This window comes from Entelurus aequoreus, linkage group LG25 (genome assembly GCF_033978785.1).
Source record: "Entelurus aequoreus isolate RoL-2023_Sb linkage group LG25, RoL_Eaeq_v1.1, whole genome shotgun sequence".
Taxonomy (NCBI): domain Eukaryota; kingdom Metazoa; phylum Chordata; class Actinopteri; order Syngnathiformes; family Syngnathidae; genus Entelurus; species Entelurus aequoreus.
In genome coordinates this window covers 36902261-36927260 of record NC_084755.1, presented here as the reverse complement: position 1 = coordinate 36927260, position 25000 = coordinate 36902261, and the positions used below count along the sequence as shown (strand labels likewise).

General features: G+C 36.3%; 2 protein-coding genes across 3 annotated transcripts in view; one reads left to right on the top strand and one right to left on the bottom strand.

Moving 5' to 3' along the window:
- csf2rb (colony stimulating factor 2 receptor subunit beta) overlaps nt 1-10743 on the bottom strand; it is a 134465-nt gene extending 123722 nt beyond the window's left edge. The window contains exon 1 of one of the 2 annotated variants that reach the window (XM_062036965.1): nt 10512-10743. The gene's annotated coding sequence lies outside the window, so the exon portion shown is untranslated. Of the gene's footprint in view, nt 1-7234; nt 7369-10511 lie in introns of those variants that run through there. The other variant, XM_062036967.1, reaches the window with a different exon arrangement.
- The window catches only part of pvalb6 (parvalbumin 6), a 135269-nt gene that overhangs the window by 76670 nt on the left and 33599 nt on the right, over nt 1-25000 (top strand). The gene's annotated exons all lie outside the window — the stretch shown is intronic.

The window sequence follows — 25000 nt, the reverse complement described above, 5'->3', positions numbered from 1 at the left end:
ATGAACAAGTCCAAGGACCGCAAGCAAGGTCGCAGAGAAAATGCGGACTGGATTTTGAGTGATGTGGGCATTTTCTATATGAACAAGGCCAAGGACCGCAAGCAAGGTCGCAGAGAAAATGCGGACTGGATTTTGAGTGATGTGGGAATTTTCTTTATGAACAAGTCCAAGGACCGCAAACAAGGTCGCAGAGAAAAAGCGGACTGGATTTTGAGTGATGTGGGCATTTTCTATATGAACAAGTCCAAGGACCGCAAGCAAGGTCGCAGAGAAAATGCGGACTGGATTTTGAGTGACGTGGGCATTTTCTATATGAACAAGTCCAAGGACCGCATGCAAGGTCGAAGACAAAATGTGGAATGGATTTTGAGTAATGTGGGCATTTTCTATATGAACAAGTCCAAGGACCGCAAGCAAGGTCGCAGAGAAAATGCGGACTGGATTTTGAGTGATGTGGGCATTTTCTATATGAACAAGTCCAAGGACCGCAAGAAAGGTCGCAGAGAAAATGCGGACTGGATTTTGAGTGATGTGGGCATTTTCTATATGAACAAGTCCAAAGACCGCAAGCAAGGTCGCAGAGAAAATGCGGACTGGATTTTGAGTGATGTGGGCATTTTCTATATGAACAAGTGGAATGGATTGGATACCGACACACTAAAGGGGCTCTCTACCTTAAAGTACCAATGATTGTCACACACACACTAGGTGTGGTGAAATTTGTCCTCTGCATTTGACCCATCCCCATGTTCACCCCCTGGGAGATGAAGGGAGCAGTGGGCAGCAGCGGTGCCGCGCCCGGGAATCATTTTTGGTGATTTACGCTATGAAGTGAGGGGAAACTGAGTGAATAATGACAGGTTTTATGATTATTTATTTAAACTCATATTCGGGCCACTTTATAATGAATATGTCGGCATGTATTTGTAAAAATAAATAAATAAATAAATAAATATAACACCAAATTATTTAGGGGGGCTTAAGAATATATGCATATTTTGGGGGGGCTTAAGCCCCCCTAAAATACAAATGTGCTTTTTTGGGTGCTACAGTTTGTATGTGTAAAGTTAAAGTTAAGTTAAAGTACCAATGATTGTCACACACACACTAGGTGTAATGAAATGTGTCCTCTGCATTTGACCCATCCCCTTGATCACCCCCTGGGAGGTGAGGGGAGCAGTGGGCAGCAGCGGCGCCGCGCCCGGGAATAATTTTTGGTGATTTAACCCCCAATTCCAACCCTTGATGCTGAGTGCCAAGCAGGGAAGAATGCTGGTATGAGCTTTTAAACATGCTGCCAATCAAATGGTGAATAAGATACTCTTTAGGGTTCATATGTTTGTAAATATGACTGTGATGAAGTCAGTGCCTCACCAGCCATGAACCTCACCGCACGTCACTGCTACACAATATGGTATACACTTTTTTTGCATGGAGCTGAGAGGCGCATCTACAATTTGAGCAAAACGTTAAAAAAAACAAAACACAACTAACTGACCATAAGTCATAACCCATAGAGGGCGCCATAAATGTTATTTACAGACGACTCTAAGGACCCAAGATTTGACCTTTTTTTTTTTTCCTATATTTCCTTATTTTTTTCAAATGACATTTCATTAGAGGGCGTGTCTCAGTGCGTTTCGTCGTATAATACTAGTATGAGAACATCATTTCCTGACACTTTATTAGTGTAGCAACTATGATGACGTCGTGTGTACAGTTACAGTAGTGGTGAAGGAGCGTGCTGAGAGGTGATCGGGCAAAAGCTGCTGGGGGCCCTTTCACACTGCACTTACATCCAACGCATGAGAGCATGAGGAAGTGAGAGTCAAATAAACTGAAATTAAAACCCGGTGGCGGTTGGCTGCTTGCCTCAAACACAGACAAAAGGAGCTCTGGCTGAACCATTTTCCTCCCCATGAAAACAAACAGGAAATGTGTGGCCCCTCAGACATAAATATTACTTACACCAGTGTTTTTCAACCACTTTTCCGCGGCACACTAGTGCTGTCAGATATTGTCTGGTGTGCGGTGGGAGATGATGTCATTTCACCTAATTGCGTTAAAAATATTTTTTGCAAACCAGTAATTATAATCCGCAAATGTGCCGTTGTTGTTGAGTGTCGGTGCTGTCTAGAGCTCGGCAGAGTAACCGTGTAATACTCTTCCATATCAGTAGGTGGCAGCCGGTAGCTAATTGCTTTGTAGATGTCGGAAACAGCGGGAGGCAGGGTGCAGGTAAAAAGGTGTATAATGCTTAAACCAAAAATAAACAAAGGGTGAGTGCCCCTAAGAAAAGTAATTGAAAGTTAGGGAAGGCTATGCAGAACGAAACTAAAACTGAACTGGCTGCAAAGTAAACAAAAACAGAATGCTGGACGACAGCAAAGACTTACTGTGGAGCAAAGACGGCGTCCACAATGTACATCCGAACATGACATGACAATCAACAATGTCCCCACAAAGAAGGATAAAAACAACTGAAATATTCTTGAATGCTAAAACAAAGCAGGTGCGGGAAGCAGCGCTCAAAGGAAGACATGAAACTGCTACAGGAAAACACCAACAAAACAGGAAAAGCCACCAAAATAGGAGCGGAAGACAAGAACTCACTGCTCCCCTCACCTCCCAGAGGGGTGATCAAGGGTGATGGGTCAAATGCAGAGAATACATTCGCCACAAGTAGTGTGTGTGTGACAATCATTGGTACTTTAACTTTTAAAGACCTACTGAAAGCCACTACTAGCGACCACGCAGTCTGATAGTTTATATATCAATGATGAAATCTTAACATTGCAACACATGCCAATACGGCCGGGTTAACTTATAAAGTGCAATTTTAAATTTCCCGCTAAACTTCCGGTTGAAAACGTCTATGTATGATGACGTATGCGCGTGACGTCAATAGTTAAACAGAAGTATTCGGACGCCATTGAATCCAATACAAAAAAGCTCTGTTTTCATCGCAAAATTCCACAGTATTCTAGACATCTTTTGCAATTTGTTTAATGAACAATGAAGACTGCAAAGAAGAAAGTTGTAGGTGGGATCGGTGTATTAGCGGCTGGCTGCAGCAACACAACCAGGAGGACTTTGACTTCGATAGCAGACGCGCTATCTGACGCTAGCCGCCGACCGCACGGATGATCGGGTGAAGTCCTTCGTCCTTCCGTCGATCGCTGGAACGCAGGTGAGCACGGGTGTTGATGAGCAGATGAGGGCTGGCTGGCGTAGGTGGAGCGCTAATGTTTTTATCATAGCTCTGTGAGGTCCTGTTGCTAATTTAGCTTCAATGGCGTGGTTAGCAACAGCATTTTTAAGCTTCGCCAGGCTGGAAAGCATTAACCGTGTAGTTACATGTCCATGGTTTAATAGTATTGTTGATCTTCTGTCTATCCTTCCAGTCAGGGGTTTATTTCTTTAAGCACGATGCTATCACGTTAACTCCGTAGCTAAAGTGCTTCACCGATGTATTGTCGTGGAGATAAAAGTCACTGTGAATGTCCATTTCACGTTCTCGACTCTCATTTTCAAGAGGATATAGTATCCGAGGGGGTTTAAAATACAAATCCGTGATCCACAATAGAAAAAGGAGAAAGTGTGGAATCCAATGAGCCAGCTTGTACCTAAGTTACGGTCAGAGCGAAAAAAGATGCGTCCTGCACTGCACTCTAGTCCTTCACTCTGACGTTCCTCATCCACAAATCTTTCATCCTGTCTCAAATTAATGGGGTAATCGTCGCTTTCTCGGTCCGAATCGCTCTCGCTGCTGGTGTAAACAATGGGGAAATGTGAGGAGCCTTTCAACCTGTGACGTCACGCTACTTCCGGTACAGGCAAGGCTTTTTTTTATCAGCGACCAAAAGTTGCGAACTTTATCGTCTATGTTCTCTACTAAATCCTTTCAGCAAAAATATGGCAATATTGCGAAATGATCGAGTACGACACATAGAATGGATCTGCTATCCCCGTTTAAATTTTAAAAAATTCATTTCAGTAGGCCTTTAACTTTATACGTTATTCTGCGGCCCACTCGTGAGATATTTCAATCGGGCTTCTGTTGTGAGTAAACTTGGCTTGGGTTCCTCGGGTGTCCCCGTCATTGTCGTCACACGCAAGTCACAAGCGTGCACCTAATGAGGCTAACAAGTCGTGTCGCCGTGGGACGCTGGCGGGAAGACGATCGATGCGCACCAGACTCGAGAGCATTAACTTGACCTAATTATAGCCCGTCCAGTATATAGACAGACCCTGTAACACACTTTCATAATGCAATTACTGATACACACACCATTACTTTCATTAACGTAAGGTCCATGTCTTCGCAGCTTAACTTATTATCACAGCAGACTGACGAAAGTGGATTAAAAAAAAATGGTTTCCAGTTATTAAACTTGACTGGAGTCTGTTCAAGTCGAACAGATTTTAAAGCACCAGCTCACGTCTCTGCTAAGTTGCATCGCGTATGCAGCCCGCGTCGGACTGCAGCGTGTGGTTCAGAAAACTGCTTAAAAAGAAAAAAAAAAAAAAAGAAAAAAAAGAGAACTCGACCCAAAAAAATCCAATAAAGAGTGAGTTGTTTGTTAAGTTTTCAATTACTGTCGTCACACTGCAAAAACTGAAAACTAAGTGGGATGAAATATCTCAATTAAGGGTGATATTTGCTTATTTTCTGTCTGATAAGATCATTCTTCTCACTAAGCAGATTTTATGTTAGAGTGTTTTACTTGTTTTAAGTGTTTTGGTCCTAAATGATCTCAGTAAGATATTACAGCTTGTTGCTGAGATTTGATGACCTATATTGAGTAAAACATGCTTGAAACTAGAATATCAACTGTTGCAAAGCTGTGTCATCAACACTCACAAGTATAAAACTACTTTTTTAAAGTCATCATTTCTTATTTCAAGCATGTAAAAAAAAAAATCATGACTTTGACACAATTTTGTCTCATAATTAAAACGGATGACAGCCAAATGGACTTTGCTGTTTTATTTATCAATGAAACAATAGAAAAAACTCATAAAGTAGTACAGTTGGCACAGTACAGTAAACTGACAGGTAATATTTAAACATTTAACATTTCTAACAATTTTGAACAGAAATAGTTCATGCACATTCAGATATAAATTCTTCAAAATGAAAATTAAAACTTTTTTGCCCGGGGGCCGGGCTGTATATATGCGCACTAATTGACTGAAAGAGCACGCACTTGGCGCGATGATGTCATGTTATTGATGGAAAAATGCATTTTTAGACCATATGATTTGCCTGAGCGGCTAGGAGACCCCGAGAGTAACAAGGGGTTGCCTTGTTGCCTTTCCATTAAGAACAATAAATTAGTTTTTAGTATAAGTTTGCTGGTTTCAAGAAATGTAATGCCGAGCGCATATCATTATGTCAAGATAATGGCACTAGCATGTACTTCATTTAAGAATATTTTTCAACATATTGAGCAAAAAGGTCTCTTTTTTTTTCTACCAAGAAAAGTGCACTTGTTATTAGTGAGAATATACTTATTTTAAGGTATTTTGGGGTTAATTGAAGTTAGCTAATTTTACTTGTTTTACAAGGTTGCAACATTGTTTGTCAACACTGTCTGCTCTCATTTTCTCGCACATTTGACCCTCTGATGTTCTGTGTACCTACACTCTGTCCTCCTCCTGTCTAGGCCTGTTGTGTGTGTGTGTGTGTGTGTGTGTGTGTGTGTGTGTGTGTGTGTGTGTGTGTGTGTGTGTGTGTGTGTGTGTGTGTGTGTGTGTGTGTGTGTGTGTGTGTGTGTGTGTGTGTGTGTGTGTGTGTGTGTGTGTGTGTGTGTGGTACACAGAACTTCAATTGCCACACTTCTATTAGGCCCGAGTCCAGTGGACCCAGACATCTTATATGTAATAGAAATGTGTAGGGGGGGTGTATGGTGTGTGGTCATTAAATATGTATTCTGATATATGTTCTTCACAGAAAATGAGCCAAAGTCAGTGAGTCTCCGTTTGAAAAATTAATTAATTGTATCATTTTTCTTGTAATAAAAAATGAAAACGGGTCCCACAGACCCGAACACAACACAAGACCTAGAAAAAAGGATTTGGGAATGTCTGGCCGGGTCAGATTGAAAAGCTTAAAGGGGCCAGGTCGGATCTACATCAAATGATAAATGATAAATGGGTTATACTTATATAGCGCTTTTCTACCTTCAAGGTACTTAAAATTGCCTGATTGGCTGGAAAGGACAAATAAAAATAAAATAAAATAGCAACTTTTTTCTTTTTCTTTTTTTTGGGATTAAGAATCGTTACAAATAAGACTTGCGATTCATTCGAAAATCATATTTTTTCACACCCGTAAAACATGGCAGATAAAAATAAAATACTTGTGAACTCAGTAAACTCAACCAAGTATTAAAGTATTTCTGATTCTGAAGTCCTGCCTGCTTTCTCTCTCATTCTAGCTCAGCAGGTACTACAAAAATATTATTTTTGTCTACTCTATCAAAATTATTGCTGTCACGAACTATTGACCTACGAGGCTGTAATTATACAAATTTTAAATACTCCACTCTGCAACTTCTTTTTTTAGAATTGCTGCATATTTTGCATTTTCCCCATTACAAAACAGTCAAAAACCAAAATAATGCAAACTTAAAATCAGTAGATAGACCTAACGTTGTTACAATATTTGAAGTGTTAGGAATGCTCTTTATAGCAGAGGTCTTGACTCCAAAAAAAAGCAGGGTGCAGCGTGCAAGTAAACAAGTATTTGATGTCTAAAAGTCCAAAATACAAACTGTGCAGGGGAGGAAAAAGCACTGAAAACACACAGGAGATCTGAGCATGGAAAAATGAGTTGACAGATAGCTGACAACAAACAAAAGTAGTTTAAAACCTCTAAAGGCTTGCGTGGACAGCACCTTTTAGCTATTATTGGCAAAATTGTGTACACTACTGAATTGGGGTCTTATGGCCACTTATGTGGACACTCATACTGGCATCTAGTGGTGTCAGAAGAGTATAACATACAATGGAATTTGAAGAAAAAAAAAGTGTAAAAATAAGAATTAGAATGTCACTAAACATGAAGTACACTTTTGTTACTTATGGACTAAGTACATCATATCAAAATATGATTCTTAGTTTTTTATTCAAATTAGGGTCCAATAAGCCCAAATACCAGAGAGAAATTTTAAAAAAAGCATGTAAACAAACAGTTTAAACAGGTTAAATAAGCAAAAATGCCACATACCGGGAAAGTTCCTTCGAACACCAGGACAGCAAACATCTGGAATAATCTCACAACCAACAAAGGAACCAACCAACCGACCAACACCAGGTGAGACAATCAAGCAAACAAGTGCTCAGAAGGAGAGTAAAGCTGGGGCAAACAGAATGCAGACAAAACAGGAAGTGAACACAAAATAAGAGGGCAAAACAGGAAATGAAGCCAAAAACACAGGAAAAACACCCAAAAACTATAACAAAGAATGGCCGTAACATTAAGCATTAAGAGTACCTTTTTTTTTTTACAAATGTTATGCTGACTTAAGACACTTTTGTGAGTAAGTGTGTAGAGTCAATCGTAAGGCTGCACAAGGGTCAATTGAGTGGAAGCCATTTTTTGCAGATCAATATTTTTTTTAATATTTTATTTTTTTATAAACCTTTACTTAAAAATTTCAACAGTTGAAAATAATAATCAAAGTAAGTACAAAAACTGTACGAAACAGTACAAAATAGCGCCAGGGGGTTGTAAATTCAAAGTAACTAAAATAGAATGCAATATATATATATATATATATATATATATATATATATATATATATATATATATATATATATATATATAAAATAAACAAAGTGCAAAGCCATGCACTGCAAAAACTTAAATTTAAGTAAGATTAAATATCTCAAATAAGGGGCATATTTGCTTATTTTCTGTCTGATAAGATCATTCTTCTCACTAAGCAGATTTTATGTTAGAGTGTTTTACTTGTTTTAAGTGTTTTGGTCCTAAATGATGTCAGTAAGATATTACAGCTTGTTGCTGAGATTTGATGACCTATATTGAGTAAAACATGCTTGAAACTAGAATATCAACTGTTGCAAAGCTGTGTCATCAACACTCACAAGTATAAAACTACTTTTTTAAAGTCATCATTTCTTATTTCAAGCATGTAAAAAAAAAATCATGACTTTGACACAATTTTGTCTCATAATTAAAACGGATGACAGCCAAATGGACTTTGCTGTTTTATTTATCAATGAAACAATAGAAAAAACTCATATAGTAGTACAGTTGGCACAGTACAGTAAACTGACAGTTAATATTTAAACATTTAACATTTCTAACAATTTTGAACAGAAATAGTTCATGCACATTCAGATAAATTCTTCAAAATGAAAATTAAAACTTTTTTGGCCGGGGGCCGGGCTGTATATATGCGCACTAATTGACTGAAAGAGCACGCACTTGGCGCGATGATGTCATGTTATCCATGGAAAAATGCATTTTTAGACAATATGATTTGCCTGAGCGGCTAGGAGACCCCGAGAGTAACAAGCGGTTGCCTTGTTGCCTTCCATTAAGAACAATAAATTAGTTTTTAGTATAAGTTTGCTGGTTTCAAGAAATGTAATGCCGAGTGCATATCATTATGTCAAGATAATGGCACTAGCATTTACTTCATTTAAGAATATGTTTCAACATATTGAGCAAAAAGGTCTCTTTTTTTTTCTACCAAGAAAAGTGCACTTGTTATTAGTGAGAATATACTTATTTTAAGGTATTTTGGGGTTAATTGAAGTTAGCTAATTTTACTTGTTTTACAAGGTTGCAACATTGTTTGTCAACACTGTCTGCTCTCATTTTCTCGCACATTTGACCCTCTGATGTTCTGTGTACCTACACTCTGTCCTCCTCCTGTCTAGGCCTGTTGTGTGTGTGTGTGTGTGTGTGTGTGTGTGTGTGTGTGTGTGTGTGTGTGTGTGTGTGTGTGTGTGTGTGTGTGTGTGTGTGTGTGTGTGTGTGTGTGTGTGTGTGTGTGTGTGTGTGTGTGTGTGTGTGTGTGTGTGTGTGTGTGTGTGTGTGTGTGTGTGTGTGTGTGTGTGTTACACAGAACTTCAATTGCCACACTTTTATTAGGCCCCGGTCCAGTGGACCCAGACATCTTATATGTAATAGAAATGTGTAGAGGGGGTGTATGGTGTGTGGTCATTAAATATGTATTCTGATATATGTTCTTCACAGTAAATGAGCCAAAGTCAGTGAGTCTCCGTTTGAAAAATTAATTAATTGTATCATTTTTCTTCTAATAAAAAATGAAAACGGGTCCCACAGACCCGAACACCACACAAGACCTAGAAAAAATGATTTGGGAATGTCTGGCCGGGTCAGATTGAAAAGCTTAAAGGGGCCAGGTCGGATCTACATCAAATGATAAATGATAAATGGGTTATACTTATATAGCGCTTTTCTACCTTCAAGGTACTTAAAATTGCCTGATTGGCTGGAAAGGACAAATAAAAATAAAATAAAATAGCAACTTTTTTTCTTTTTTTTTTTTTTTGGATTAAGAATCGTTACAAATAAGACTTGCGATTCATTCGAAAATCATATTTTTTCTCACCCGTAAAACATGGCAGATAAAAATAAAATACTTGTGAACTCAGTAAACTCAACCAAGTATTAAAGTATTTCTGATTCTGAAGTCCTGCCTGCTTTCTCTCTCATTCTAGCTCAGCAGGTACTACAAAAATATTATGTTTGTCTACTCTATCAAAATTATTGCTGTCACGAACTATTGACCTACGAGGCTGTAATTATACAAATTTTAAATACTCCACTCTGCAACTTCTTTTTTTAGAATTGCTGCATATTTTGCATTTTCCCCATTACAAAACAGTCAAAAACCAAAATAATGCAAACTTAAAATCAGTAGTTAGACCTAACGTTGTTAAAATATTTGAAGTGTTAGGAATGCTCTTTATAGCAGAGGTCTTGACTCCAAAAAAAAGCAGGGTGCAGCGTGCAAGTAAACAAATATTTGATGTCTAAAAGTCCAAAATACAAACTGTGCAGGGGAGGAAAAAGCACTGAAAACAAACAGGAGATCTGAGCATGGAAAAATGAGTTGACAGATAGCTGACAACAAACAAAAGTAGTTTAAAACCTCTAAAGGCTTGCGTGGACAGCACCTTTTAGCTGTTATTTCCAAAATTGTGTACACTACTGAATTGGGGTCTTATGGCCACGTATGTGGACACTCATACTGCCATCTGGTGGTGTCAGAAGAGTATAACATACAATGGAATTTGAAAAAAAAAAGTGTAAAAATAAGAATTAGAATGTCACTAAACATGAAGTACACTTTTGTGTACTTATTGACTAAGTACATCATATCAAAATATGATTCTTAGTTTTTTATTCAAATTAGGGTCCCATAAGCCCAAATACCAAAGAGAAATTTAAAAAAGCATGTAAACAAACAGTTTAAACAGGTTAAATAAGCAAAAATGCCACATACCGGGAACGTTTCTTCGAACACCAGGACAGCAAACATCTGGAATAATCTCACAACCAACAAAGAAACCAACCAACCGACCAACACCAGGTGAGACAATCAAGCAAACAAGTGCTCAGAAGGAGAGTGAAGCTGGGGCAAACAGAATGCAGACAAAACAGGAAGTGAACACAAAATAAGAGGGCAAAACAGGAAATGAAGCCAAAAACACAGGAAAAAAAACCAAAAACTAAAACAAAGAATGGTTATAACGTTAAGCATTGAGAGTTTTTTTTTTTTACAAATGTTATGCTGACTTAAGACACTTTTATGAGTAAGTGTGTAGAGTCAATCGTAAGGCTGCACAGGGGTCAATTGAGTGGAAGCCATTTTTTGCAGATCAATATTTTTTTTAAATAATTTTTTTTTATAAACCTTGACTTAAAAATGTCAACATTTACAAACAGTTGAAAATAATAATCAAAGTAAGTACAAAAACTGTACGAAACAGTACAAAATAGCGCCAGGGGGTTGCAAATTCAAAGTAACTAAAATAGAATGCAATATATATATATATATATATATATATATATATATATATATATATATATATATATATATATATATATATATATATATATATATATATATATATATATATATATAAACAAAGTGCAAAGCCATGCACTGCAAAAACTTAAATTTAAGTAAGATGAAATATCTCAAATAAGGGTGATATTTGCTTATTTTCTGTCTGATAAGATCATTCTTCTCACTAAGCAGATTTTATGTTAGAGTGTTTTACTTGTTTTAAGTGTTTTGGTCCTAAATGATGTCAGTAAGATATTACAGCTTGTTGCTGAGATTTGATGACCTATATTGAGTAAAACATGCTTGAAACTAGAATATCAACTGTTGCAAAGCTGTGTCATCAACACTCACAAGTATAAAACTACTTTTTTAAAGTAATCATTTCTTATTTCAAGCATGAAAAAAAAATCATGATTTTGACACAATTGTGTCTCAATAATTAAAACAGATGACAGCCAAATGGACTTTGCTGTTTTATTTTCAATGAAACAATAGTAAATAGGTACTCATATAGTAGTACAGTTGGCACAGTACAGTAAACTGACAGTTAATATTTAAACATTTTACATGTGACATTTCTCACAATTTTGAACAGAAATAGTTCATGCACATTCAGATAAATTCTTTAAAATTACAATAAAACAAAATGTGGCCGGGGGCCGGGCTGTATATATGCACACTAATTGACTGAAAGAGCACACACTTGGCGTGATGATGTCATGTTATCCATGGAAAAAGGCATTTTTAGACCATATGATTTGCCTGAGCGGCTAGGAGACCCCGAGAGTAACAAGCGCTTGCCTTGTTGCCTTTCCATTAAGAACAATAAATTAGTTTTTAGTATAAGTTTGCTGGTTTCAAGAAATGTAATGCCGAGCGCATATCATTATGTCAAGATAATGGCACTAGCATTTACTTCATTTAAGAATATTTTTCAACATATTGAGCAAAAAGGTCTTTTTTTTCTACGAAGAAAAGTGCACTTGTTATTAGTGAGAATATACTTATTTTAAGGTATTTTGGGGTTCATTGAGGTTAGCTAATTAGGACCGAGTCCCTTTGGGACAGAGGACCCAATTGTATTTCTAACGTTTTATTATTATACCGCCACCTCTTTGAGCTGTAATTTGACCCCCTTTAACATGCTTCAAAACTCACCAAATTGGACACACACATCAGGACTGGTGAAAATTGCGATCTAATCAAAAAACCAAACCCCAAAACTCAAAATTGCGCCCCCTAGGAAGAAAACACAGACAAAACTGCCTGTAACTCCCAGTAGGAATGTCGTAGAGACATGAAACAAAAACCTCTATGTAAGTCTCACTTAGACCTATATTTCATACACTGACAACCCCCAGCAAAAATCAACAGGAATTTTGCAATTCCCCCTTCAGTTGTGTAAAAACAGTCACCTTTTTTCAAACATTATCTCCTCTGAGCGCGTTTGTCGTGTCGGCTTCAAATTAGCACAGGAGAGAGATTGAACCCTTCTGATTAAAAGTTGGTGAAACAGTTTTAATTACTGCTCCGGTTTGGATTTTATGAGCCCTCAAAGTCGGTCCCGTCCATCGCTGCTTGCAGCTTTAATTGTACTTGTTTTGGAAAGCCTTGACAAGCCGAATTTTCTTGTTCTATTGGCAGATAATTTTGCTTAGTTCAAGTAAAATACCCCTCATTTTTGTATTTTTTTCCCTTGTTTTTGTACCACTGACTTTTTGCAGTGTAGGCTCACTCAATCTCAGTAAATAACTTAAATTTGGAACACAGCATCATCGTTTTCACAGCTTTTTTGGTTGTTAGAGGTAGAAAGTGTTTTAATGTAGAGTTCTAAATCTTTTTTAAAGGTACAAAAAACAGGTCGGGTATTGAGAAACTTACATTTATGAATTTAAAACTTAGCCAATAATATAATGAGGTTGCAAAGGTAAAATTCCTTTTCAAATTGTTTTTTCTTACAGTGTAACTCCAAATAGCACATCTTTAAAACAAAGCACAAATTTGTCATGAATATCAAATGCAGATTAATATTTTGTGAGCTCGGTTAGACCGAATGTGACGTGTTGTGCTTTTATTGTGAAGACCGGAAGTGTGTGATGTGTATGGTGGGAAAAAAGAGAGCTTTTGAACTGGAGACGAAAACTCTTGTTGACTTTAAAGGCCTACTGAAATGATTTTTTTTAATTTAAACGGGAATAGCAGATCTATTCTATGTGTCATACTTGATCAGTTCGCGATATTGCCATATTTTTGCTGAAAGGATTTAGTAGAGAACAACGACGATAAAGATCGCAACTTTTGGTATCTGATAAAAAAAAGTCCTGCCCCTACCGGAAGTAGCGTGACGTAGTCAGTTGAACATATACGCAAAGTTCCCTATTGTTTACAGTGATGGCGGCCAGAAGTGAGAGCGATACGGACCGAGAAAGCGACCATTTCCCCATTAATTTGAGCGAGGATGAAAGATTTGTGGATGAGGAAAGTGCAAATGAAGGACTAGTGGGGAGTGGAAGCGATTCAGATAGGGAAGATGCTGTGAGAGCCGGGGGTGACCTGATATTCAGCTGGGAATGACTACAACAGTAAATAAACACAAGACATATATATACTCTATTAGCCACAACACAACCAGGCTTATATTTAATATGCCACAAATTAATCCAGCATAAAAACACCTAGGTGTTTGTTATGCTAGCTCCTAGCTCCTAGCTACTAGCTCCCGTCCATATAACCCGCCAATATAATTCAAACACCTGCACAACACACACAATCGCTCAGCCCAAAGGACCGTTCACCTAACCCAAAGTTCATAAAGCTTATATATTTAAACAACGTTACGTACGTGACACGCTCGTACGGGCAAGTGATCAAATGTTTGGAAGCGCAGCTGCGTACTCACGGTACCGCGTCTGCGTCTGTGTATCCAAATCAAAGTAATCCTGGTAAGAGTCTGTGTTGTCCCAGTTCTCTACAGGCGTCTGTGTATCGAAGTCAAAGTCCTCCTGGTAAGAGTCTCTGTTGTCCGAGTTCTTCGATCTTGACTGCATCTTTCGGGAATGTAAACAAAGAAACGCCGGCTGTGTTGTGTTGCTGACTTCCCTCGCAAAATACTCCGCTTCGCACCGACAACTTTCTTCTTTGCTTGCTCAGCTTCTTTCTCCATAATGCAATGAACAAATTGCAACAGATTCACCAACGCAGATGTCCAGAATACTGTGGAATAATGAAATGAAAACAGAGCTATTTCGTATTGGCTTCAATGGGGAAGCCATACCTCTGTTTCACTTGCTACGTCACGCGCATACGTCATCATCCAAAGGAGTTTTCAACCGGAAGTTTAGCGGGAAATTTAAAATGTCACTTTATAAGTTAACCCGGCCGTATTGGCATGTGTTGCAATGTTAAGATTTCATCATTGATATATAAACTATCAGACTGCGTGGTCGGTAGTAGTGGCTTTCAGTAGGCCTTTAAAAAGTGCCCGCCCGCCCTCCTTTCTTTCTGCTGAGCTTGCACTTTACCTGAGAAAAAACGTAATTAATTGTTTTGTTTTTTAATGAGACATTTTTGGGGCCCCTGTGTTTACATAAAAGGTAAGTCCGCCCCTACTGGCCAGGGCGCCAAACTTGCTGCAAAAAGATGATCTGACTGCACGCTAAACACTTTCAAATACCTCCTGGAAGTGATTAAATAGTCATGATAATATTATTCACTGCAGGGCTCCTCACTTTTATCGGTCTATTAAACTGCCAAAGCAGAGCACTTGCACACACACACACACACACACACACACACACACACACACACACACACACACACACACACACACACACACACACACACACACACACACACACACACACACACACACACACACACACACACACTAGCCCCGTTTAAGTTTAATTCATCTAATTGATTGATGATATCGGCCCTTCCTTTCTGCCTTGCACACAGACAAGAATCCTTCCCTTGGCCTTGAATGAAATAAGACATGACATGAAGACGTAACGCGTACACAGTGAGCTGATTAATGGGTGTTGATATAGCAATCAGTGAAGAATAAACTGTGCATAAAGGGCACATCTAACGTGGTCGAGTGCACAAGGTGTTCTTCCTTTTACCTTGTTACGCCTCTAATGTGTTTGTGATGTGCCGCATGTGGTCGGAGGTCACAAGAACTTGGTCCTGGATTAATAAAAGGATGACAGCAAGCACGTATGTGTGTGTATGTGTGTGTATATATATATATATATATATGTATATATATATATATATATATATATATATATATATATATATATATATATATATATATATATATATATATATATATATATATACACACACACACACATACATATATATATATGTATATTTATATATATATATACATATATATATATATATATATATATATATATATGTATGTATATATAAATATACATATATATACATGTGTGTATATATACATATATATATATACATACATATATATATATATATATATATATATATATATATATATATATATATATATATATATATATATATATATATATGTATATATATATATATATATATATATATATATATATATATATATATATATATATATGTATGTATATACACTACCGTTCAAAAGAGTAGGGATTAGGGTCGTCCTGATACCAATATTTTGGTACCGGTACCAAAATGTGTTTCGATACTTTTCAAAATAAAGGAGACCACAAAAAAAAATATTATTGGCTTTATTTTAACATAACATCTCATGATACATTAAACATACTTTTATTATTGCAATCAAATTAGAATTTAGGCACTTTTAAATAAGATAGTGAACATACTACACTGCAAAAACTGAAATCTAAGTAAGATGAAATATCTCAAATAAGGGTGATATTTGCTTATTTTCTGTCTGATAAGATCATTCTTCTCACTAAGCAGATTTTATGTTTATAGTGTTTTACTTGTTTTATGTGTTTTGGTCCTAAATGATCTCAGTAAGATATTACAGCTTGTTGCTGAGATTTGATGACATATATTGAGTAAAACATGCTTGAAACTAGAATATCAACTGTTGCAAAGCTGTGTCATCAACACTCACAAGTATAAAACTACTTTTTTAAAGTAATAATTTCTTATTTCAAGCATGAAAAAAAAAAATCATGATTTTGACACAATTGTGTCTCATAATTAAAACAGATGACAGCCAGATGGACTTTGCTGTTTTATTTATAAATGAAACAACAGAAAATACATACTCATATAGTAGTACAGTTGGCACAGTACAGTCAACTGACTACTTAAACATTTAACATTTCTAACAATTTTGAACATAAATAGTTCATGCACATTCAGATAAATTCCTCAAAATTACAATTAAAAAAATTTTGGCCGGGGGCCGGGCTGTATATATGCGCACTAATTGACTGAAAGAGCATGTACTTGACGTGATGATGTCATGTTATCCATGGAAAAATGCATTTTTAGACCATCTGATTTGCCTGAGCGGCTAGGAGACCCCGAGAGTAACAAGCGGTTGCCTTGTTGCCTTTCCATTAAGAACAATAAATTAGTTTTTAGTATTAGTTTGCTGGCTTCAAGAAATGTACCGTATTTTTCGGACTATAAAACGCAGTTTTTTTCATAGTTTGGCCGGGGGTGCGACTTATACTCAGGAGCGACTTATGTGTGAAATTATTAACACATTACCGTAAAATATCAAATAATATTATTGATCTCATTCACGTAAGAGACTAGACGTATAAGATTTCATGGGATTTAGCGATTAGGAGTGACAGATTGTTTGGTAAACGTATAGCATGTTCTATATGTTATAGTTATTTGAATGACTCTTATCATAATATGTTGCGTTAACATACCAGGCACGTTCTCAGTTGGTTATTTATGCCTCATATAACGTACACTTATTCAGCCTGTTGTTCATTTTTATTTATTTTAAATTGCCTTTCAAATGTCTATTCTTGGTGTTGGCTTTTATCAAATACATTTCCCCCAAAAATGCGACTTATACTCCAGTGCGACTTATATATGTTTTTTCCCTTCTTTATTATGCATTTTCGGCCGGTGCGACCTATACTCTGGAACGACCTATACTCCGAAAAATACGGTAATGCCGAGCGCATATCATTATGTCAAGATAATGGCACTAGCATTTACTTCATTTAAGAATATTTTCCAACATATTGAGCAAAAAGGTCTCTTTTTTTTCTACCAAGAAAAGTGCACTTGTTATTAGTGAGAATATACTTATTTTAAGGTATTTTGGGGTTCATTGAGGTTAGCTAATTTTACTTGTTTTGGAAAGTCTTGACAAGCCAAATTTTCTTGTTCTATTGGCAGATAATTTTGCTTAGTTCAAATAAAATACCCCTCATTTTTGTATTTGTTTTTCTTGTTTTTGAACACTGACTTTTTGCAGTGTAAAAAACTTCCCTTTTAGTAGTAAATAAGCAAAAGAAAAACGATTCCTTTAACGATTCCGAACCATACAGTACGAGCAACATGCTGAAATATATGAACATGCTATAACTATCTGGCGTAAATACAACAGGCACTAGCTCATGCCGCCTATCATGTTAGCGCTTTCACCCGTTGAATGGAAATGAATGCCTTCTCATTTAGCTGAGCATGAGGAGACATATTCTGACTGGCTCCGAGGCAAGGCAGTAAGTACTCGTTTCAGGTCACGTCTGCGGCACCGCTCTCATTTTTTTAACGCCGCAGGGAAGAGTACCATGAGGTGATGGAAGAAAGGTGCAAATACAATAAAAATATATCTGTGGCGACAGAGGAGAAAGTTTTGCTCAGGTTTCAGTTTTGCATCGCACTGCGCATAACTATGGTGCGTTCAAAGACCCTCGATTGAAGTTAGAAACAGAGTTTTTTTAAAGAGATATAGTAATAATAATAAAATCATTATAATAAGGATGAACTATTATTTAGTACATGGTGTAATGATAAGTGTTGTATATTGTGTGTATATATATATATATATATATATATATATATATATATATATATATATATATATATATATATATATATATATATATATATATATATATAAGTGTTGTATATTGTATATATATATATATATATATATATATATATATATATATATATATATATATATATATATATATATATATATATATATATATATATATATATATATATATATATATATATATATGTATATATATAAGTGTTGTATATTGTATATATATATATATATATATATATATATATATATATATATATATATATATATATATATATATATATATAAGTGTTGTTATATGTGTATATACAATATACAACACTTATATATACATATATATATATATATATATATATATGTATATATATATATACAATATACAACACTTATATATATATATATATATATATATATATATATACAATATACAACACTTTATATATATATATATATATATATATATATATATATATATAAGTGTTGTATATTGTATATATATATAAGTGTGTATATTGTGTATACATATACATACATACAATATACAACACATATATATATATATATATATATATATATAGTGTTGTATATTGTATATATATATATATATATATATATATATATATATATATATATATATATATATATATATATATATATATATATATATATATATATATAAAGTGTTGTATATTGTATATATATATATATATATATATATATATATATATATATATATATATATACATATATATATATATATACATATATATATATATTTATATATATACATATACATTTATATATATATATACATATATATATATACATATATATATATACAATATACAACACTTATCATTACACCATGTACTAAATACAATGGCTTCGAGGTTGGTAAGCAAAACCAAAATTATTCCGGCGCCCCGGGTTATAAGGCGCACTGTTTATAATTATAATTATTGTATATATATATATATATATATATATATATATATATATATATATATATATATATATATATATATATATATATATATATATATATATATATATATATATATATATATATATATATATATATATATATATATATATATGTATGTATATAATTAACAAACTTGGTGCAGTTCAGCTAAATTTGTTGGTTTTCTGACATGGACTTGTTTCTTCAGCATTGTCCACATGTTTAAGTCAGGACTTTGGGAAGGCCATTCTAAAACCTTAATTCTAGCACCAATTTCATTGGCAGCAAAACAGGCCCAGAGCATAATACCACCACCACCATGCTTGACGGTAGGAATGGTTTTCCTGGGATTAAAGACATCACCTTTTCTCCTCCAAACATATTGCTGGGTATTGTGGCCAAACAGCTCCATTTTTGTTCCATCTGACCACAGAACTTTCCTCCAAATGGCACCTATTAACAGACATTTTATCGGGCGTTTTGTTTCGCAATATTATGCAAAAGCAACTTTTCGTACCTTCTGGTACCTGCTGATGTGTATTTGGGAGCATAAGTCCTGAAAATTTGCGCACGTACGTTGTCAATAAGCTTCTTCTTTTTATCTATCTTCTTGTTATGGGACATTCATCCTCCAACAAGTGCAAAGGTGACTATATACAAAAAATATATATTTAGAAGAACGGTTTGCGGAAACAATCCCTCAAAATCCTTGACCGAAAACCACAACACCACCATCACTGTTTAGTTCTCCAAAAATATAGATTGTTAAATTTAGCTAACATTCAAAGATTAACATCAATACGAATGGCCCATCGAATCGTAAATAACACTGCACCAGCGCCACTTAAGCACTTTGTCCAGTTTACATCTGCTGTGACAACTGGAAACACACGATTCTCCACCAGGGGGCAGTGTAGCCTACCCAGATGTAAAACATATTTTGCACAATCAGCCTTTTCGTATAAAGCGATAAAGGAGTGGAACGACCCCACAACGAACTTGAAAAGTCTAACAGATGAGTCTTCATTCACAATTGAAGTTAAAAAGTGTCGTGACGGGGGGGGTCACAGCTTGCTGGGAGGATTGTTCTCCCGGGATGCAATCGGACTATACTTGACACGGCTTGAAGGTAGGAACATTATTTTAATTATTCAAACTCTAAGTACTACAAAAAGTGCTTAAGGCGAAGGCACAGCTTAATGCAGGAAACAAAAGCTAAGACTCAGCATAAACTATGGACATGAAACATGAAACTAAAAACATGAAAAAACTCACTAAACTGTGGCTTGAAACAAATAGCAAGAACTATGGACATGAAACAAAAATACTTACTGGACACGGCATGAATCGAACAACATAATCTATGGCAAGAAAAGTCAAAACAGGGCAATGTCGCCAGAACGACTAACTGGCAAAACAGGCTTAAATAAAAGTCTCTGATTAGAGAAAGTGATCCGAACACATGAGACAGGTGAAACTAATCAGTCGTTGTGGAAACTAAAACAAACAAGGGAGCGCAAACAGGAACTATGAAGTCCAAAAACTAACAAAAAACAACATCACATAATCCAGACCACAGAACATTCCAAAAAGTGGCTTTGGAGCAATCAAAGCTGCTCACACAGTCAATAAGGTGGCCACTATGTTTGACACATCAACTTAATGTGTATTATATTTATCCATGAGAGCATTTTGTTGCAAATTGTGAGGTGTGTGTGTTAAAATCATGGTTGTTTTTACAAATTATGACAGATATGATGTATGATGTTTGATGATGTAAATGAGGTGTGGTTGTATTGTATATTAAGTATTTGTTCATGGAAGGGCATTTTATGACTTTTCTTAATTTGATTACATGCTATAGTATGATTTTATTGTCATCATTTTATTGCATGTTTTTTGTATCCCTAATTTAGGTAGCCATGGACTGCAGATGGAAATTAGCTGTTTAGCTATAATCTGGTACAAAACATATCTGTCTTTGAGTTTAATGTTTCTGTGCATTGTCCCTTCAAATAAAGACTAAACTAAATTCACTTATGTTCAGGTCTGGAATCAATTAACAGTGATAATAAGAAAAAAAAATATATAATAATAATAATAGATGTTATTAGTAAAAAGCACTTTACATTGAGTAAACAACCTCAAAGTGCTTCAGTGTATTAAAAAAATAAAATAAATAAAAATAAAAAGATAATAAAAAAAATTAATACAAATAAAAACTAGAACAGCCAAATAGCTAAAACTAGTATGCATATATCTAAAAAAAAAAAAAAAGGCTTTTTTAAAAATAAGGGTTTTTAAGCCTTTTTTAAAAGCATCCACAGTCTGTGGTGCCCTCAGGGGGTCAGGGAGAGCGTTCCACAGACTGGGAGTGCTGGCCATTGTTCGTAGCTTTGTCCTCGGAGGTTGGAGGAGGTTAGCCTGTCCGGAGCGGAGGTGTCGTGTGGAGGATTTGGGGGTGAGTAGTTCTTTGAGGTAGAGGGGGGCATTTCCATGGAGGTACTGATGGGTTAGTAGGGAGACTTTGAATTCAATCCTGAGTGGAACAGGAAGCCAGTGAAGGGATTTGAGAGTTGGTGTGATATGGTCATATTTCCGCACTCTCATCAGGATCCTAGCAGCACTATTCTGTATGTATTGCAGCTTCTGGATGTTCTTGCTGGGGATCCCGACAAGAAGTGCGTTGCAGCAGTCTATACGAGGGATGGCTGTATTATGACATGTTGGAATGCCAGGTTGAACTTTTATAATAGTTATTGATTAATAGCATTATCATGCAGCTGCTATCGCCATCAATCAGTCACTCAGTCCATTTAACATCCACCCGTCAGGTCTTTGGACCGAACTTAGATCATTCATGTCCACAGTTTGCAAATGAACAAGCCAATTGTCAGGAAATCGGCGGACACGCCTGCTGTGCATTCGCGCTTGTTTGCGCCACAAAAAATAGCGACGGTGACAAATTGCTCGACCGCTAAGCGAGCCCAATGGGCACACGCGGAGAATCTGCACATTAGTATGCCGATCAGCCCTGAATGAAGAGCATTCGCAACAACCGGCACAGGCGTCCCGTCGGTAATCACACAATGCATAACCTTTCCAATGATGGCGACGCAGACATAATCAAAGAATAAGGAGCCGTGGGACTGAAATTAGGATGTTGTTTGGCTACAAAGTGATTGTGTTGATTAATATGGGATGTCGCCATTGATGTGGAAATAGAGAGAGGCCATGAAAGGCTTCCTCTTGTCTTTCCTCTGTCTTGTCCAGCCGTAGTCTCACCAGCTTTGAGCAACACCAAACCTCATTGCTTATGTAGATTTATCACCCTCACTCTCCCACGGCTCATCTAACATTCCACGGTGGGACAGAGCTCGGACCTCCGTGCCCCAGACCGTCATCTCTCTCCTTTTCACGTCAACTCTGGCCGCTTTTAATCTCTTCTCTGTCACTCGTCCTCTAATTTTCCGTCTTTCATCATCATCATCATCATCTCAGGATTGCCTGTCACTGCTTCATCCTTCTGTCGCCTCGTCACAGAGCGGCAAAGCAGGCACATCTCGGGGCCCCTGGTGGCCTTTTTGCTGCTGTGACAAGATGGGAAAGGCGATACGTTTGGATGAGTCTGTCAGATGCACAATACGGAGGAGACAACAGAGCTAAATGCCAATTTAAAAACTATGATTATCCATACATATACATATACACATATGTGCACAGTATACTATATATAGTATTTAATATAATATATATACACAGAGTATATATAATAGGTCAGGAAAAAACACAGAGGCTATATCATCCCTACAAGCCTGTTTCACAGGTTTCCCTTTTCCCCTGACGAGCAGGGAAATCTGCGAAACAGGCTTGTAGGGATGATATAGCCTCTGTGTTTTTCCTGACCTAACGTATATTCCGCTCCACCCCGGTATTGAGCACAGTATAACGGATAAACCACAGAAACCTTGACTATATATATATATATATATATATATATATATATATATATATATATATATATATATATATATATATATATATATATATATATATGTATGTATGTGTGGGGAAAAAAATCACAAGACTATTTCATCTCTACAGGCCTGTTTCATGAGGGGTTTCCTCAATCCTCAGGAGATTCTCCTGAGGATTGAGGAAACCCCTCATGAAACAGGCCTGTAGAGATGAAATAGTCTTGTGATTTTTTCCCCCACACATACATATTACGCTCTACCACGGTATCGAGCACTATTTACCTTCTCATTCAATGTGTTTTCTTTATTTTCATGACTATTTACAAACCCCGTTTCCATATGAGTTGGGGAATTGTGTTAGATGTAGATATAAACGGAATACAATGATTTGCAAATCCTTTTCAACCCATATTCAATTGAATGCACTACAAAGACAACATATTTGATGTTCAAACTCATAAACTTTTTCTTTTTTTTTGCCAATAATAATTAACTTAGAATTTCATGGCTGCAACACGTGCCAAAGTAGTTGGGAAAGGGCATGTTCACCACTGTGTTACATGGCCTTTCCTTTTAACAACACTCAATAAGCGATTGGGAACTGAGGAAACCAATTGTTGAAGCTTTGAAAGTGGAATTCTTTCCCATTCTTGTTTTATGTAGAGCTTCAGTCGTTCAACAGTCCGGGGGTCTCCGTTGTGGTATTTTAGGCTTCATAATGCGCCACACATTTTCAATGGGAGACAGGTCTGGACTGCAGGCGGGCCAGGAAAGTACCCGCACTCTTTTTTTACGAAGCCACGCTGTTGTAACACGTGCTGAATGTGGCTTGGCATTGTCTTGCTGAAATAAGCAGGGGCGTCCATGAAAAAGACGGCGCTTAGATGGCAGCATATGTTGCTCCAAAACCTGTATGTACCTTTCAGCGTTAATGGTGCCTTCACAGATGTGTAAGTTACCCATGTCTTGGGCACTAATGCACCCCCATACCATCACACATGCTGGCTTTTCAACTTTGCGTCGATAACAGTCTGGATGGTTCGCTTCCCCTTTGGTCCGGATGACACGATGTCGAATATTTCCAAAAACAATTTGAAATGTGGACTCGTCAGACCACAGAACACTTTTCCACTTTGCATGAGTCCATCTTAGATGAGCTCAGGCCCAGAGAAGCCGGCGGCGTTTCTGGGTGTTGTTGATAAATGGCTTTCACTTTGCATAGGAGAGTTTTAACTTGCACTTACAGATGTAGCGACCGACTGTAGTTACTGACAGTGGGTTTCTGAAGTGTTCCTGAGCCCATGTGGTGATATCCTTTAGAGATTGATGTCGGTTTTTGATACTGTGCCGTCTGAGGGATCGAAGAAAGTTTCTCGTGCGCACGAGATACATGTCTTAAAAAAAAAAAAAAATTATGAAAAAAAACATTTCCCCCCCAAAAAACAACAACAACAAAATTATCCAAAAAAATATTTCCCCCATGTCCCTTTAGGGCAGGGGTCACCAACCTTTTCGAAACCAAGAGCTACTTCTTGGGTACTGATTAATGCGAAGGGCTACCAGTTTGATACACACTTAAATAAATTGCCAAAAATAGCCAATATGCTCAATTTACCTTTAACTCTATGTTATTATTAATAATGAATGATATTTACACTTAATTGAACGGTTTAAAAGAGGAGAAAACACGAAAAAAATGACAACTAAATTTTGAAACATAGTTTATCTTCAATTTCGACTCTTTAAAATTCAAAATTCGACCGAAAAAAAGAAGTGAAAAACTAGCTAATTCGAATCTTTTTGAAAAAATTAAAAAAATAATTTATGGAACATCATTAGTAATTTTTCCTGATTAAGATTCATTTTAGAATTTTGATGACATATTTTAAATAGGTTAAAATCCAATCTGCACTTTGTTAGAATATATAACAAATTGGACCAAGCTATATTTCTA